This window comes from Nomascus leucogenys, chromosome 21 (genome assembly GCF_006542625.1).
Source record: "Nomascus leucogenys isolate Asia chromosome 21, Asia_NLE_v1, whole genome shotgun sequence".
In the NCBI taxonomy this organism is placed as follows: Eukaryota; Metazoa; Chordata; class Mammalia; order Primates; family Hylobatidae; genus Nomascus; species Nomascus leucogenys.
The window spans coordinates 58456148-58472559 of record NC_044401.1 but is presented as its reverse complement, the minus strand read 5'-3'; the positions used below and the strand labels follow the sequence as shown (position 1 = coordinate 58472559).

The 16412-nt window shown below is 38.0% G+C and overlaps 1 long non-coding RNA gene across 2 annotated transcripts in view; it reads right to left on the bottom strand.

The window, feature by feature from the left end:
- Positions 1–16412, bottom strand: part of LOC101178192 — a 177557-nt gene that overhangs the window by 100391 nt on the left and 60754 nt on the right. Inside the window, exons 3-4 of one of the 2 annotated variants that reach the window (XR_004027552.1) lie at positions 6579–6676; positions 1015–1228 (exon numbers count right to left, since the gene is read on the bottom strand). The exons of the other annotated variant lie outside the window; for it this stretch is intronic. This is a non-coding gene — a long non-coding RNA (uncharacterized LOC101178192). Of the gene's footprint in view, positions 1–1014; positions 1229–6578; positions 6677–16412 lie in introns of those variants that run through there. 2 annotated transcript variants of the gene reach the window in all.

Here is a 16412-nt window from a genome sequence, read left to right as displayed (position 1 = left end):
TAATCTGTTCTCACACTGCTATAAAGAAATGCCTGAGACTGGGTAGTTTATGAAGAAAAGAGGTTTAATTGGCTCACCATTATGCAGGCTGTACAGGAAACATGGCTGGGGAGGCCTCAGGAAACTTAAAATCATGGTGGAAGGTGAATGGGAAGCAAGCATGCCTTACATGGGCAGAACAGGAGGAAGAGAGAGGGGAGGGGCCACACACTTTCAAACAACCAGATCTCATGAAAATTCACTCACTATCATGACAACAGCAACTGAGGGTAATCTGCCCCCATGATCTAATCACCTCCCACCAGGTCCCACCTCCAGCATTGGGGATTAAATTTCAATATGAGATTTGAGTGAGAGGACAAATCCAAACCATGTTAGGTGTTATAAGCAATCTGGAGATAAAGTGTATAGGAAAGATTATTTAACCTTTGCATAGTATTTGCATATAACCTTTGGATATAGGTTTATATCCATTTTATATCAGGGACTTGAGCATCCTTGGATTTTGATAACTTTGGAGATCCTGGAACCAATTCCCCATGGATACAAAGGGACAACTGTATAAGAGTTAAATGTTGGACCTACTTCAGCATAAAATTTCAGAACAGAAAATAAACATAAAGATTATATAGTACAGTTCTGTCATTTTGTAAATGTTAAAAATGGCTCTGCTGAAGTCCTATAAATATTACATGGCAGAATTTCCTCTAACATTTACTTATTTCTCCTCATCTGGTCTTTTGTCTACATAATCTAATGAGTTTCTTCAAAAGTTAAATTAGTGGAGAATATTTGCCTCTAGGCCAAAGTAAAAACAGATATGGATTTACAAAATTACCCACCTTAAAATTTCTTCCCTTTCTTCCTCAGGCACTATCATTATTGCTATTCTGATTGCATATTCCATTGCTAAGACATTTTTCTCTTACAATATTTTTAAGATCCTCATTATTGCCTAATTAGTAAGAAAACCATGACTTAGTTTAATCTTGGGAAGAATGAACTAGGTAGAAATGGCATCACAATTTTGATTTTCAACCCAAAGAAGAGAAAGATAATGGAGCAATTTAATAATGTTTCTCCAGATCCTGAAGAGTTCACACAACTGCATTGGGAACCATTGATTTCCTATTTTTTTATGTGTGTACAGAAACAGTCTTAGGCACAATGAGGACATGAGAAATAAAGGATTTACTCCATGCTCTCTGGTAACTTGCAAGTGAGTTAGCTATGAAATAGAGACATAAACACAGGGAAAAAGTTGTATTATAGCATGTGTATATGGAAAAAAGTTGTAATACAACGTGCATATTTCTATATGGACAGTCTAAAATGCTTTATACAAACAAAAATGCAATAAGATTTCAAGCAACATGTGATTGATAACACCTACAGTCCTGCTAGAAAAAAATAGAATTAAGCTTCAAGAATAGGGAGGAATTATGATTAAGGAATGAGAAATAGATTGCCATTCCAGGTGAACGGAAAAGTGCATGCAAAATTTCGTCTGTCACTGCTGAATATTCAACGAGACAGTAGGGATATCTGCTTGATTAAAATAGCGTAAGGAGAAATGGAGTCAAATTAGCAATAACAAACAAGATTATGAGACTATTTCTATGCCAGCATGAAGATTAGAACATTAGTCTGTAAACAAACCTAACCTGTATTTCAATAAACAAACTTAACCTGACCAAGCGAATACTGTAAACCAAATTAATGCAGTCATTGACAGACTAATCTTTTCTCACAGCTTTTAGCACACCCCAAGCTTGGGGTGTGTTCAACAACAATCACTGATAGTTCAGCCACTAACTCTGATAAATGGTGGCATTGTTTGTAGTGCCCTCATCAAACCTAATCAGTCTAGGTATACTAACCCCATAGGAGAGTCATGGCTCTAACGGTAATGGGCATATAGTGTCTGCAGTCTAGCCATTGCATTACCCGGGTGGACCATTATACTTGACACAAGAGGGAGAATATCCTTATTTCCAAAAGGCCCCTGGTAAAATAGCCTTAATTTGGCTAAATTCTCATCTCTGTCAGTCTAGGAAAGTGGGGATCTCGTTGTAGACATTTTGAATCTTTCATTGGCACTTCTATATATTATAGTAATCAGTTCTTTTTCTTTACATTTTAATATCTAGCATGGCTATGGAACAAAGGAGAGACTCACAGACTGTTGGAAGAATAAATGAATGAATGAATTCTGTTCATGAGCTTTAATAAAATGGCTCTGAGTAGTAACAGTGGATCAAATTTAGGCTTCTTGATGCAGGCATGGTGTAAATTACTACTTCTGTATTGTCCCGGGAACTCAGCACATTCCTGCATAGCTGATAGGAGCTCATCTGATACTTGTCAGGTAAATATGCTCAGTGATCATGCAGTGTTAAAATGAAAGGAACATGCAATTCTGGTCTTTTCCTTAAAAGTTTCAAAAATAATATTACACACAGGAGCATTGTTACACATTTAATTTATCTGAGTAAGTTCCTATATACTGCATCAATACTGAAGACATTACCTGGTTTATCACAGATATTTATCTACTAATAATCTTTGTCTTGACTCTTAGAGATTCTCTGCATTAATTCATAAAAGCATAGAAACGACTTACTGGAAAAATGTAGTTTTTTATTATGGGAAAGCCAAAGAAGCCCTTTTGTTGATTGTTGGCTATTCCCTCGAATGATCTCTTTACTCTGTGCTCTGCACTGCTTATTGCTCTCTCTAGAATCATGATTCAAATGTTCAAGGTGATTTAAAGTCACTAGTGACTCTCAGTCTCTGAGACTGCTTGGGGCAGCTATCTGAGCCATCATTGTGTCACATTATGTCTTAACATTATGTCCTACAAACCTGAAGCCCCAGCCTACAACAAGTAACAATGGCATGCTGGGTTCACTATTCACTTGGCTGTTAATATTGATTTGATCTGAGAAGAGCTTTCAAATGATACAAACAAAGCCTTTCCTGGAAGCCCTTCATGTCTACTGCTGTGATTATTGAATTATCACCATTGCCTACTTTCTGTCAGATTTTTGAAGGCCACATAGCAAGTATGATCTTAGAGTGAGGGGCAGTACAGTAAATACAGTGGCTCAAGAGTTAGATTATTGTTACAACTTAACTCCAAATTATATCAGTTGTGTGATCTTGAGCAAATTGTTCAAACTTTCATTTATTTTTCTCTATAATGGGTACCATAATAATACCAAGCAAATAGGGTTCTGGTGAAGACTAAATCAAGTGTCTTGTATATATTAAGCATTAACTAAATGTCAGCCACTTCTGTTTGTATAATCTAATCTTCAATTAGAATTAATATGGCTTTAAAGTCAAAGAGGGCCAGGTGTGGTGGCTCACACCTGCAATCCCACTGGGAGGCCGAAACGGGAGGATCATTTGAGACAAGGAGTTTAAGACCAGCCTGGGCAACAAAGTGAGACCCCATCATTACAAAAATTTTTAAAAGTAGCTGAGCATGGTAGCATATACTGTTGTCCCAGCTACTCAGGAGGCTGAGGTGGGAGTGTTGCTTGAGCCAAGAAGGTCAAGGCTGCAATGGGTTATGATGTCACCACTGCACTCTAGCCTGGGTGACAGAGCAAGACCCTGTCTCTAAAAATAAATAAATTAATTAATTAATAATAAAGTCAGAGAGATCCAGATTAGAATCCTGTTGCTACTTTCAAACTTTATGGGCATCTGTTTTTGTCCTGATAAGCAAACGCAAAGGTCAGTGAAGATGGACTTTGCGTAATGTTACCACCTCTGAATTAGTGTTGCATACATTGCGTGGTGCTAGTACAGTGAATGTTTTAGCTAGGCCACTGGGTGTGCAAGTAGTGGATATTTATATTCAGCATCTATTCAGGTTGATCACTGCCTATGTTGTACTGATTATTTCATAATTTGAATATCATACCAGGGTATTAGTATCAAAGTACCCGTTTGTTGCTTTTGTTGTCATATAGTTAGAAACAGATATTCAAGAAATTTTCAAGAAAGTAAAACATTATTCCCATGTATGGGAAACTTCAGAAGCTCCAACAATTCTAAGAACCAGCTTTTATCCCTCCAGACACACATGGATTCTGTCAAGGGAGTACCCGTATCTCTTTGACACTATCTACTTATCAGGCTGCCCCATATTTTTTCATTGGTTTTTAATTTCCTTTTCTGGCCGGGGGTAATTTCTGTTCCCTCTGCTTCCCTTGTGCTCTTTTCTTACTATTAATTGTTGTAATTTCGTTGTGTTTTTAAGTTCAAATTCTTAAGAAGATCGGATCAGCCAACTTCATATTTTTAGACACTGCTACTCTGTAGATAGCTCATCTTTTGTTATATGTTCACCACAGCTCTGTAGCCGAGACCAGGAAATGGCTGCATTACAAGGTACAAAACATGCCCTCCCAACCCCCAGCTCCCGACACGAGGAAGATGAGCAGAGCAGTTTCCTCTAAAATCTGCTTGGCTGGGGCAAGCATGATGATATCTGTAGGTAAAAGGTAACGTGCAAGGATGCCGCGACTCTTGTTTGTTTGACGTTTCACAATTTTATTTATGGAATCAGTTCTGTTGGATAGAATGATTGCTCATTATTTTTGAGGCTTGGATATTGGAACTTAGAAAATAAATTGAATTGGGCACTGTGTAAGTGGTCCAGTCAAAGGAAGTGTCTATTTTGGCCACTTCACTTAAAACACTGTAAAATTTAACTAAAGGACAATATTGGTCCAAGAATGTACCTTTTAAGACACAGCAGTATCATATCAATTCTGTTTGTGCTGTGTTGAACAAAACAAAACAGATTAAATACACAAACAAATATTAGAATATACAATTAGTTGCCAGTTTTGAAGTGCATATATATATTTCCTGATCACAGAATATTTTCAACTGTATGGGAAGAGTTAGCTGCAGTTTTGTAGCATGTTTACAAAATGATTTCTCTTTGACCATTGCTAAGAAAAGCTGCTATAGGCCGGGCACGGTGGCTCACGCCTATAATCCCAGCACTTTGGGAGGCCAAGGCAGGTGGATCACCTGAGGTCAGGAGTTTGAGAGTAGCCTGGCCAGCATGGTGAAACCCTGTCTCTACTAAAAATACAAAAATTAGCTGGGTGTGGTGACGCCTGCCTGTAGTTCCAGCTCCTCGGGAAGCTGAGGCATGAGAATTGCTTGAATCCGGGAGGCAGAGGTTGTGGTGAATGGAAATTGTGCCATTGCACTCCAGCCTGGGTGACGGAGCAAGACTATGTCCAAAAAAAAAAAAAAAAGGAAAGAAAGAAGGAAAGAAAAAAGAAAAAGGAAATGCTGCTATAGCCATATGCTAAAACACTATGACACTATGAAAAAAATTAGTAGTTTTTAATACTTAACAATGGACGCTAGCAAAGAAATATTGCTGAAACCAAGGAAAGGGTGAGAATCAATTATTTCATTCCTGTTTAGTCCTTTGGGCAAGGCATACTGATTTGTTAATAATTTACCTCTTCATCTTTCTTAGCTTTGAATAAACTCCAGTCCCCAAGAGAGAATGAGAATCACCAGAATACGAAACTTCCCTGTTCGACTTCCCAACATTCATGAATGCACCAAGATAGCCTCTTGCTGTGAGGTTAATAAAGGAATAAATACCTCCATATTTTTCAAATCTGTGAAGTTAACAACATGTAGATTTTTTTGCATATTTCAAAAACTGCAACTAAATCTTAATGCCTCTGAAGCAGATGGAAGAAAATAATAGGCTTCCATTAACTGTGTCGAATTGTACAGGTCTTGGCCATCACTGGTCCTGTTGTGATGAATTTTTTTGCCCTTGGATATAATTTAATTTTCAATTATTCTAATTATGGTACTTAAGAACATCAATATTTGAGATGAACTTCTCTAGTGTCAAGGACTGATTTGAGTTATGTAAACCCTGAATATCTGAGACAGGTCTCGATTATTTTAGAAAATTTATTTTGCCAAGGTTGAGGATGTGTACCTGTGACACAGCCTCAGGGGGTCCTGATGACATGTGCTCAAGGTGGTCAGAGCACAGCTTTGCTTTATACATTTTAGAGAGACATGAGACATAAACCGACATACGTAAGATGAACATTGGTTCCATCTAGAAAGGCGGGACAACTTCAAACGAGAAGGGGGCTTCCAGGTCATAGGTAAGTAAGAGACAAATGGTTGCATTCTTTTGAGTTTCTGATTAGCCTTTCCAAAGGAGGCAATTAGAGTGTGCAGAGGGGAGACTCTGAACAAAATGGGAGGCTGGTTTTCCCTAAGCAGTTCCCAGCTTGACTTTTCCCTTTAGCTGAGGGATTTGGGAGCCCCAAGATTTATTTTTCTTTCACCGTTGTATCAAACTACACAGGCAGCCTTGGAAACCATCACAGTTGAGAGTAGGTAACACCCATTTGTTGCACAGTTTTGTGCTCCACACTCTTAACTACAAAATCATGAATTTTCTAACATATATTAATTTCAGAAAAACTAAAAATAAAACAAAGTAGTTTCAAACTAGTATTGTTTTTACATCTTAAAAATAAAGTTTTATGTACCCTCCTTACCTCATCATAAATAGCTTGCCTTATTTAATATGTACTTGGCATTCTATCTGTTTTATTTCCATTTGGGGATATGTTATTTTAATTTTTTAATTTGTTACCTAAACAAAAAATAATACACAAATTATTCTTAGTCTTTATATATGTACTCGTTGAAAGATGAGATATATAAGTGCTGGTAAGTGCTTCAAGTAAGGAAGACATCTGGCCTGTGTCGTGGGGATCGCATAATCACTGTGGTGACAGTTTCAGAGAGTAGCATGTGTAGGGGTTTGTGGAGTTAGCAAAGACGAGAAGCATGAAGCACAGCCAAAAGTTTTTTTTTCAGACACAAGATATATTTGGAGTTTGAAATAGAGTGAAGACCCATAAATGGGGAAGAAGTGAGGATTCTAAGTGTGCAGAAAATTTAGCATAATTTGTTGAGGATTTAGAGAGTGTGCCAAAAGACAGATAAAGATTGCAGATAGCTGCAAGACCCCAGCCTCAGGGGATCTCAAGCCATAGGCATTAAGCATTTAGTCCTGCACCTATGTGTGTGTGTGTTACAGGACATGACAAATGGTTAAAAAAAAATATATCACCCTGGATAAATTCTTAGTTCTCCTCTGTTTAGTGTCTGGTGCTAGGAGATCAAAGGAGAAGACTGTAACTTGAGCTTGACTTTGAAGTCAACAGGACTTGTACAGTGTGGCAAATATACTGTAAGGGGAGTCCCAGTTGAGTCATACTTGTTGATGATCCCTATTCCTTGAGCATGAACAGAACCTGAGACTTGCTTCTAACCCATAGAATATGGCAAAAACGATGGAATGTCACTCCCTTGAGGTATACGTTATATATAGATATAGTAGATATAGATGTATGTAGATGATATAGATGTACATATAGATACAGATATAAATATAGACATAGATATAGATATATGACTGTGGGCAGACAAGGATGAGATGAGAGACCCTGCCTTGCTGGCCCTGAAGAAGTGAGCTGTTATGCTGTGAGGTGGGCTACAAAGGGGCCACATGATAGAGGACTGTGGGAACTTGCAGGAGCTAAGAGTGGCTCTCAGCTAACAACCAGCAAGAAAGCAGAACTTCAGCTCTGCAGCTGCAAGTAGTTGAATTCTGCCAACCGTCATGTGAGCTTGGAATAGGACCCTGAGCTCCAAAAAGAAATGCCACCCAGCTGACCCCTTGATTGTAGCCTTGTGAGACCTTGATCAAAGGACTCAGCTAAGCCATATCTGGACTTCTGACTCATAAAAACTGTGAGATGATAAATGTGTGTTGTCGTAAGCTACTACATGTGTGGTAATTTATTATGTATCAATAGAAAAATAATATAGATGGCTAGAGAATAAGATGAGTATATTCTGGATACTCTAGATGTATGGTACCACATGAGCTAAAGTACAAAGAATAAGACTGACATTCTTATTTGGACCTCTGCACTTAAGCTCATGTGGTTCCATACATCTAGAGTATCCAGAATATACTTATCTTTAATACTGCATATTGTATATTGATCCGTATATTGAACAAATATTTATTTATTTATTTATTTTTGAGACGAAGTCTTGCTCTGTCACCCAGGCTGGAGTGCAGTGGTGCAATTTCGGTTCACTGCAAACTCCACCTCCTGGGTTCAAGCCTTTCTCTTGTCTCAGGCTCCCAAGTAGCTGTCACTACAGGCACCATGCCTGGCTGATTTTTGTATTTTTGGTGGAGACAGGATTTTCGCAGGCTGGTCTTAAACTCCTGACTTCAAGTGATTCACCCAACTAAGCCTCCCAAAGTGCTAGGATTACAAGCATGAGCCACCATGCCTGGCCTTTGAACAAGTATTTCCTGAGTGCCTACTGTGTGTTAAAACTTGACCAGGAAACCAATGGGGGAACTGAAATTAAGAGAGCTTAAGTAACTTGTGCAAGTTTACAAAAAACAATTATATAAGAATACAAGAATGCTATTGGGGAAAATGGGGTCATGTTTGTGTGACATCCCAACCAGTAGGGTCTCTGAGTACTTAATCTGTATCTTTGAATACAACTTGTTTTTCTTGCTTCCTTTGCACTATAGTTTAAATTGTGTGTTAGATCATCTTGAAGGCACTTATTCTCCTTGTGTCCAGGGATGCTTTAGGATAATTTAGGAGTAAATAACTGAAATTATCTTTCTAAAACAAAAGTATACTTTTTCTCTACTGAGTTTCCCAGAGTGTACAAAAGAACATTGAACACTGAAAAAGAAAATAAATCCTGAAGAAAAATAGACACAGGAGCTGAATCACTGTTTTGATTTTAGAACAGGAACATCTAAGTCTGTAAAATATTGAGAACTTTGAACTTTGATCTCACTAAATTTAAGCTGTTAAATTGTTATTCTTTTCTCGGAATTCCTAAAAGCTTCCCTGTATTACAACGGCTGCCTCTGAAATTTTGTTCACTTGAAGTTTTTGATTTTTTTTTCTATCATGTTAGAACTGGAAAAGATATTTGTTCAATTCAATATTTTAAACAAATGAAGGTATATTTGGAAATAAAATAAAACCTCTTCTGGGGTGGATCCTGTTGATGCTCTGCTAAATCTCCTCCAATCCCCTTTTCTCCTTGGCTGCATCCGTCTCCTGGCTTGCGTTTGCTTTTGTTTCTCTGTTGCACCTGCATTTCTCTTAGGAAGCCTGCCTCAGCTGCTGGAATCTCCTTACCACCTGCTGCAGAGTTCTTAGGGGTTTCCTTCCTGCCCAGCTTGGCCTCTTTCTCTAGCAGAGACTCTTAGTCAAAGAATACTTGAAAGCCCAACATCCTTGCATGGAGGTGAACAACTCTGAGATTAATTTGTGCTCTTGAGGTCCCCTGCAGGAATAGACAGGAAAACTGGGAAGACATTGCCTGAAACCACATCCTTGTTGAGTTTCTTCCACTTTTCTCTTTTCTGCTTCCCTGTGTCTTACTGGTTCCCTTTGGGGGCACTTCTGGATTAAACAGTTTCTGTAATAAATCCCAATCTCAGTCTGCTTCTAGGGAATCAACCTAAGACGGACACCTTCTTACCTGTTTGCTGAAATATAAACTTGATTATCAATCCAGAACTGCCAAAGTGTTTGATACAAAATGAGATATTTCAAAATGCATAGGTGTCCTAGATTTTTGTCATTTTAATGACTTTTTCTGGATAATAAGAGTAGCTTATATTAATTGTTGAGTTTAGAAAATGCACAAAAATGAGGTAAATTACATTATCTATAGTTTCTATTATACCTTGGTAAGTTTTTCCAAAAACTATCCCCATTCCCACCTCCAATCAAGACTACATCTTTGAGTATATATGCTAATTTTTTCTAATTAAAATTATGATTCTAATTAACATACAGAATTACATTCTGCTTTGTTGCACACAGGTGGTTTAGTTATTTAATATTTTTAAAAATAAATGTCAAACCCTTTCACATTGTAAATTACTTTTAAAAGAACAAAAAAAAAAAAGTGAAAGAAACGAAGTCAGGGTCAGAGCAGAAATTTCTCCTCTCCGTTTTCATTTCCCAAACATAAACACTTTACAAGATCGGTGAAGATTGTTCTAGATTTTATACACACACAAAAACATATTTACACACACATACACACAGACACAGGGATGTACATATACAATACACGGTTTTACTGTTATTTATAATGAAACCTGTTCATACTACATATGTATTTCTTACAATTAGCTTTCTTCAATCTAGGAACTTGATGAACTCTTTCCACAGTAGAGCTTGGAGATCGGCCTCAATTTTTGTAAGTAATACGTGAATGCTGTTTTTCCTGATAAACAATACTTCACTTCCCGTTCTTATGCATTTCTGTATGCATGGCTAGGGACATTTCTTCCATGTGCTAAAATCCTAGAAAGGCACCTAATGATTAGTAAGAAATGTTTAAATCAGTACATAACTGAGCACATTTAGAAAATATTAGCCTCTCCTGAATGTAAATCCTTAGTTTCTCACAAATACCCCCTCCCCAACATCACTGCTTCTCTCTCAAAATGTCTTGATATAAATGAGTATGTGCAGCTTATCCATCCTCTACCAAAATGTTAGTAGTTACTACCAAATTACCCCATATTAGTACAAGTTGTACTAATATATAGTCCAGCCAACATTCTATATGACCAGCCATATGAGCTTTTATGTTTATAAATAATTCTCCAGTCTGTCTTTAAGTTGTTTATTGTGTTACTTGCCATAGACGAATTTAACTTTTTTTCATTAAACAATTCCAATATTTAATCTCTTTATTACTTCTGATTTTTATTTTATTCCTGGAGAGGTACCCATTCTCCAAATTAATATTGATTTTCATCTAATATTTTAAGCTGTTTTTTCTACCTTCTAGTCATGTATTTATTTGGAATAAATGTGTGTCAAATGAATACATATATGTTAGGGAAGATATGCCAGGTAGGAATCAAACATAATTTTTCACCACAAATTGGTGACCTATTGTAGCTACCCACTCCACTGAATGGTCCATCCACTACCTGTTGATTTTGAAATGTAACTTTTTCACAGAAGGATATTCATATATGGATATAAATAGATGAATAGATAGATAGATAGATGTGATGACTATATGGATACCTAACTATTTATATCCATCTATTTATGTATGTGCATTTTGGGGCTCTACTGTTTCACTGATCCATCATTTTCACTTCAGAACTACACTGATATAATTGCTGTAGCTGCTGGCACATTTCCACATGTAGTAGAGCAAGATCTCAGTCATTATTCTGCTATTTCAAGAATGTTAAACTAACCTCATGCAAGATTGCTTTATGAAGATCTCTTGACAACATCTATATTTTCTACCATGATAATTTCCTTCTAAAAGCAAAAATACATTTGGATATGTTTTGTAAACTCTAGTAGTCATATAAATGTAAATTGTGCATGCCTTGTAGGTAGCAGGGTCTCTCCTATAATTCTCACTTATCTTAGGTACAGGAGGGAAAAACGTAGCTTCTAAATATTGCCTGTAACTATGTGCCTCCTACAACCCCATTTTCAGGTTATTCACATAACTTGGGGATAGGTGGTTAAAAAAATAAAACTTAAACCAATAACTAGTCAAGGACTTTTAAAAATGGTTTAGATTATTTAAATATAATTTCCTACTCTCTCTCAGAGATTGCTCTACCTCAAACATCTGTGCTTATCTGCTAAAGATGGCATCTGGGTAAAAGGGGAGTAGGTGTTTATACTTCTTCTTGCGATTCCTCCCTTACTCTGACCTCCAAAGCAATGTCCTTTGACCACCTTGGGGCGGTTAGCCCTGCTGGCATTTAGGACTGTGGTCAGCTGTGGTCAGCATCTTTTTTTTTTTTTTCTGAGGCAAGGTCTCACTATGTTTCCCCAGGCTGGTCTTGAACTCCTGGGCTCAAGCAATCCTCCTGCTTTGGCCTCCCAAAGTGCTGGGATTACAGGTTTGAGCCACTATGCCCAGCCATGGTCAGCATCTTTTGTCTGGGTGTAGTCAAGGCCATGTAACACTTTTTGACTTTCTCAGCTTTATTTGAGCTCTTGCTGGTGCTATCCACCCTCTGATTGTCTGACTGGGAATCTCATTTAGCTCATAGCCCATGGAGCAGAACCCCTAAAGGAAGCCCCTCTGCCCCATGTGCCAGCCAAGTGTTTAGCTGCTTTGGATATGCCTTTGCCTCATCAGACCCAAGGGCAACCCAGGAAACTAAACCTCCGCCTGACCTCTGCTTTCATGTGACTGCCCTCCCCATGAGTGTGAGTGCAACCTACATGGAAGCCTCCTTCCAGATGAATAAATGGGTGGCAAGGCAAGAGTCACTCTCCTCCGTGATTTCATAAACTATCAAATGTGCTTTTCCAAGCCAGACAGCCATGTTTGTTTCCTTCATGAGCTTCTCTTCCCTGGTCTTCTCTTCTTTGTACCACCCTAGTGGGCAGATAAAATTGTTTTCTTTTGACTTCCCTCCCATCTTATGCTCCTTCTACTTGATTTCACCCATCTTTAATGGGGAACAGAAATATCTCCCTGAATATTATTTAAATTGTATATTACATGAATGGCAACCCCTGGAGAAAACCATTGCATACGATGTAGATGATGCCTCCTGTACCTGTGCAACTTGGAAGCCTTGATCTCCTCAATACAATGAGGAGATTTAACAATGAGTCCAACTGCATCAGTTAAAAGAAAAGAAATAATAATTTAGCCAGTCTCTTAGAAGGACAATAGCCTGGTTTTCAAGACTATTGTCCTACTGAATTCTAAATGTCAATATCATAGTGTCTTCCTTCTCGCAAAAAAAAAAAAAAAAAAAAAAAAAAAAAAAAAAAAAAAAGAGAGGGAGAGAAAAGATGAGGAATAAGATGAAAACCAGGTGCTGTAAAATGTCTAAGAGGAAACATTAAGCTACTCTTATGCCTTATCCTTTTATCTTTAGTCACCCTCTCCCCTTTTTGCATCCCTTCTCATAGCTACTGATGTTAACCACAAGTAAAGACAGTATCTGACTAATTAAGATCAATTCACATTTCTGCAGCCAGGAGAGGTTAAGAAGTGGCAGAAAAGGAAGTGAAGTTCTTTGAAAGTTACTGAATAACAGACATTGTGCTTATAACTTTCCATATTTTCGCTTGGTTAATATTCGTAAGATTAATCTCTGTTTCACAGATGAAGAAACTGAGGCTCAGAGGAGTTTGGAAATTGTTCCAGATCGTACACTAGTAAGTATCAAAGACAGACTCGAAATCCCACTATGAGGAAGTGCAAAGCTATTATTCCTTATTCTAAGGAACTTTGTACTACCAAAACAATGTATTTGAAAAATTGTAAAAGGTGGCCTTTTACTTGTTAAAGGGTTATGTGAATTAATCAGAGGTGCCTATGGGATAAATGTCACGCTGCTCTATGGTGCAATGCCAGTAAGCTTTTGGCCATTTCAGCACCTGTGGGCTTTGCCATCATAATTTTAAGGTTAGGCATAAAAGTAAGTCACACTGTGTTTTACAAGAATACATTTCTGCTGGTTTCTTAATCGTATTTTACTGCTGCCAAATAACCATACCTTCTCCTCATCTCCTTCTCATCATATATACATAATACCATTGTAGAAATTCCATGAGGTTCATGCTCTCATTTTTGAAAAATTTAACCTTGGTCTAGACATTAGTTATTTCCAGGAAAAATGTGACATGCATTTTAGGAATACCTAGATAGATTTAGGGATGATGTATTGCACATTCACCCTCATTTACTATTCAGCTTTACTTGCTATTTAATTCTCCTGTCACTACCAAATACTTTGGGGGACTAGGACTATGCTATTTTTGTGATCATTTCACATTTTATACAATCCTCCTACCCTTATGTATCATGTCTCATGTTTTTATTACATCTTATCAGACCCGATCTTGACATAGAATGTTTCATTTTCTGCTATAACTAAGATTTACTGTGCCTAAGGGTTCTCAAATTTTAGAGCCTATTTCATTTTAATTTTGTGTCATTTTTTGAAATGAACTCCATAATGTATTTGTAGCTTTGACTTGCCTCAAATTGAGGTTTGTCATTAATTTGCTTTTGAAACTGAGCCCAGCTTATCTAATACCAAGTAAATGGTTATTTGAACAGAAAATTGGAATATCTTATTTGTGTCCTAAAAGCAAATATTTGTTGTCAAAGGGAAAAATAAATATCAAAGGAAATAATATTTTGATGTCAACTGGGGTCCTGTTCCTCAAACACAATAGAAACTCAACTTTTGTTTGAATTAATTCTTTCCAATTTTCTATAGGACTAGCTTCCTTATTGGTCTCTAAATTCCTCTGGGTCAGAAGAGTGGTTCCCCTGAAGTGAGGAACTGATAAAATGAGACTATTTATCGATTTGTTAGATATATTTTTAGGTATGTTTTTAAGGCCCTTGTGGAAATAATTGCCAGTGAAGGTGCTGCTTTTAACTAACATAAGGAGACATAAGAGTCACCGGCTTTAAAACAGTGGTGAACTTTAAAAGGAGATAAACCTGGAGGAAAAAACCATCATATTCACAGTAGGGCTTTTCCTTTCTGACCTTAAAACTCTATTTCTAGGAATAATTAGAGAAACACCAAAAGATGTATTAAAAAGTAGGATTATTGGGGTCTTACTTATATAGCAAATATACTAGAAACAATGAAAATATCTAATGACAGCAAACTGATAAAATATGGATTTCCCATAGTAAGTTTCATGCGTGTCTGTGTGAAGAGACCACCAAACAGGCTTTGTGTGAGCAACATGGCTGTTTATTTCACCTGGGTGCAGGCGGGCTGAGTCCAAAAAGAGAGTCAGCGAAGGGAGATAGGGGTGGGGCCGTTTTATAGCATGTGGGTAGGTAAAGGAAAATTACAGTCAAAGGGGGTTTGTTCTCTGGCGGGCAGAGTGGGGGTCAGAAGGCACTCAGTAGGGGAGCTTTTGAGCCAGGATGAGCCAGGAGAAGGAATTTCACAAGACAATGTCATCAGTTGAGGCAGGAACAGGCCACTTTCACTTCTTTTTGGTGGAATGTCATCAGTTGAGGTAGGAACCCGCCATCTGGATGTGTATGTGCAGGCCACAGTGGATATGATGGCTTAGCTTGGGCTCAGAGGCCTGACATTCCTGCCTTCTTATATAAATAAGAAAAATAAAATGAAATAGTGGTAAAGTGTTGGGATGGTGAAAATTTTGGGGAATGGTAGGGAGAGATAATGGGTGATGTTTCTCAGGGCTGCTTCAAGCGGGATTAGGGGTGGCTTGGGAACCTAGAGTGGGAGAGATTAAGCTGAAGGAAGATTTTGTGGTAAGGGGTGATATTGTGGGACTGTTAGAAGAAACATTTTTCATTTAGAATTATTGGTGATGGCCTGGATATGGTTTTGTATGAATTGAAAAACTAAACGGAATAAGAGAAGGAGAAAAACAGGTATTAAAGGTCTAAGAATTGGGAGGACCTAGGACATCTAATTAGAGTGCCTAAGGAACTTCAGCATAGTCCTGTCAGCAAAGATTATTTATTTACTTCAAGAGTTAAGAGTGGCAGTTTGGGGATAGCACCAGGAGATATCAGCTGTGATGGCTTGGAGAAACAGTGTAAACCAGCAGTGTAAACAAGAGCAGGGCATGTATGAGTAGTTGAGAACAGTGAATAGGAGTATGACTAGACAGAAGATAGTAGGGATGACAAGTTTTTTGGGGGCACAGTCTAAGTTACTCTGGTGTCTGGAATGAGACTGGGGCCTAATAAAAAGGAGCATCTATGCAGGAGCTCAAATGGGCTGTACCCTGTAGCATTCTGAGGACAGGTCTGATTTCGGAGAAGGGAAAGTGGTAAAAGTCTTGTCCAGTCCTTTTTAAGTTGGTGGCTGAGCTTGGTGAGGTGTGTTTTTAAAAGACCTTTAGTCCATTCTACTTTTCCTGAAGATGGAGGACTATAAGAGATATAAAGGTTTCACTGAATACTAAGAGCCTGAAAAACTGCTTGGCTGATTTGACTAATAAAGGCTGTTCTGTTATCAGACTGTATAGAGGTGGGAAGGCTAAACTGAGGAATTATATCTGACAGAAGGGAAGAAATGACTGCGGTGGCCTTCTCAGACCCTGTAGGAAAGGCCTGTACCTATCCAGTGAAAGCGTCTACCTAGACTAAGAGGTATTTTAGTTATCTGACTTGGGGCATGTTGAGTAAAGCTAATTTGCCAGTCCTGGGTGGGGGCAAATCCTCGAGCTTGATGTGTAGGGAAGGGAGGGAGCCTGAATAATCCCTGAGGAGTAGTAGAATAGCAGATGGAA